This window comes from Paramormyrops kingsleyae, chromosome 25 (genome assembly GCF_048594095.1).
Source record: "Paramormyrops kingsleyae isolate MSU_618 chromosome 25, PKINGS_0.4, whole genome shotgun sequence".
In the NCBI taxonomy this organism is placed as follows: Eukaryota; Metazoa; Chordata; class Actinopteri; order Osteoglossiformes; family Mormyridae; genus Paramormyrops; species Paramormyrops kingsleyae.
In genome coordinates, this window is record NC_132821.1 from 13,512,323 (window position 1) to 13,515,093 (window position 2,771).

The window sequence follows — 2,771 nt, forward strand, 5'->3', positions numbered from 1 at the left end:
GCTTTTCAGGTGGTTGATGCAACATATTTTCTGATGTGCGCTCTCTGTCCGCTGGTGGGAATGTGCTTGTGTATGTCCGCGCATGTGTCTGTGCGTGCGCATCAGAGCAGAAGTCCGCCATGCACAATACAGAGAGCAAAGTTAAAACTTTCTGTCCCTCAATATTGATCAAAGACATGCCCAATTTCAGTTTCATGACTTGATTATCTGACCAAATCACCATGCCAAGTGTCGTTGAAATCAGTGACGACAAGGTCCGAAAGTCTGATGATTTGACATGGAATGACCATTATGTTCACCGTGGCTATAAAAAAGGTTTAATTGGACATTAAAATGTTCTGTTTGATCTAATTTGTCACTTATGTTAACTCCTATATGCAATAAGCTTCCTTAGTTTAATGCTCGCGCTTTTAGTACTGATTCGGTTATTACCATTATATTTGGGCAAAATCAGTTAAATCTTTCTATAATGATTAATCACACCAAAAGAGCTGTTGAACTAATTAGATTTTTTTTTAAATCATAATGTCACAATATACATCGCAGAAATAATAAATATCGTAATGTGTGCTTTTTTTCTTTCCCCTGCAATATTGTGCAACCCTAACCAGTATGAAACAAATCTGTGTGGCTGCATAACGTCCCAGCCATGTTTTTCCACTGCACTTTTGTCAATTTGACTGCTGTGGCTTGATCTTAAAGTGAGAACCTAATTTATCCTTTTTTAATTTTTATTACTAGTTATCCAAGTTGATAAAGTTCATACCAACCACACGGCTATGATTGTTACAGTGGAAAATGTTTCTGTATGTGTATGTGAAGTTTATCACACTGCTGCGTATACTAATGAAATGCTTGTACAATAAATGCACGTCAGTCATTAACTGATGCATGTTGTCTTTGTAGACTTTGAAGAGCTGTCGCATCAAAGGTGAATATTTTGAAGCCGATGTCTTTATCACCAATTATGTGTTAGCTTGGGTCAATCAGCTTGAATGACCTTAAAAGCCATATCAAGTTTACATGTTTTCAACAAAGATGACTGTTGGGAAATGTTGACGCAAAGAAACTTGGTTGTCTTTTTTTCTCTGCAGATTTCTGGTGGACTAACACACTAGAGAAGACAAAGTGATAGGCGGTATGCTTTGTCCACTTGGAGAACCCTGCATTGCTTGTTCATGTCATACTATTTAACTGCATAGATTTGCTATAGCAGTAGAAATGTAGTATTCTAATGGAAATTATCTTACTGCTTAACACGGAACAGCTGTGCCATTGTGTGTTGCATAGACATTGGATGTGTAGTGAGAGAGAAGCTGTCACACAATATGACAAATGGCCACAATACTAATGTTAAGCAGCCAAAGTGTATTTGTATCGATGGGATTAGAAATCTGTAGGTCTTTCAATAAATTCTATTAGACTGACGGGACAAATTGGCATACATGTGAAACATTTAGGTCACTGGGTGTTGAGGCAAAACTTGCTGATGTGTGTGTGATATGGATGTTTGGCAGTGTGACTTACCTGTTGTAGTGTTTTCTGTCTCTGTTTTAAAAAATCAAGTCATGTGAGACAGATGTATTATAGGTTAAGGAGTGTAAACAGGGCAGAACTTTGTTGGTGTACAGTCTCACAGAAGACCACCATTGGAACCGCTCCTGACAAAACACATCCATGTATATGCATTTGACATTATGAGTTGGAATGAAGTAAAGTTGGAATGAGGTGTTTTGTATTTTTTCTTCTTTTTTTTTCTCCCTCCTGTTAATCTGTAGATGCCTCGCACCAAGGCATCCCGCCGTTCAGCAGCAGCGAAGAAGAGGCTAATGGATAGGCGTCGAGCTACTGCTGGCGATGTTGTGGCTGAGACTGTTGACGGGGTTACTTCTATTCCCCAACCCAAAAAGGAGCTGACTGTGACTAATCTGACGAGCCACAACCAACAGCCTGACCCCGCTGCTGCTGCCCTCCATGTCGTGGCTATGACTGATGACGGGGTTATGTCTTTTCCCCCCTACCGGAATAGCAAAAAGATCCCGACTGTGACTTTCCTGACTAGCCACGACCAACAACCCGACCAGGCCGCACAGCCGCGGCCTGTGTCTGTCATGGCTGCGACTGATGACGGGGTTACGTCTTTTCCCCCCTACTGGAATACCAAAAAGATCCTGACTGTGACTCTCCCGATAAGCCATGACCACCGGGTTCCCACCCTGGGTGCCATTTGTAGGACTGATGACGAGTTGTTTGTGCCTTCTCTTTATAAAGAGAAGGCTTTGACTGATGACGAGGTTTTGCAGCCGCCTCAAAAAAGAAGGGCTGCTGCTTTACGACCATCCATCCGACCATCCATACTGGCATCCAGAATGCCTCCTTATCTGCCTCATTTCATTATGCCTTCTAATCCGACACAGTCTCTTATGCCTTCTAATCCGACACAGTCTATTATGCCTTCTAATCTGACACAGTCTATTATGCCTTCTAATCTGACACAGTCCATTAAGCCATGCAAAATGGTGACTATCTTGCCTCCAGATGCCCCGGATCAACAGCAGCATGTGAACCCTGTAACTGTACCTGTATCCCCTCATTTTCCTCAGGCATCTACAGTGAGAGGCTCATTCCATCAAGGAGACCGACGATTTGGAGTCAATGGCAATAGTTTGATGTGTGGCTAATAGTTTGATGGCTATGCTGATGTGTAAAATAAAGAATGTCTTAAGCTGGTTGGTCACAGACCTTGATCAAGTGCTGCTGAACGGAGACAA

The 2,771-nt window shown here is 42.0% G+C and overlaps 1 long non-coding RNA gene across 1 annotated transcript; it reads left to right on the plus strand.

The window, feature by feature from the left end:
* The first annotated feature begins 904 nt into the window (after positions 1-904).
* On the plus strand, positions 905-1,947 carry LOC140582992 (uncharacterized). Its single transcript, XR_011985787.1, has 3 exons — positions 905-931; positions 1,095-1,138; positions 1,779-1,947. It is a non-coding gene; the product is annotated as an uncharacterized lncRNA (long non-coding RNA).
* The last annotated feature ends 824 nt before the right edge of the window (positions 1,948-2,771 follow it).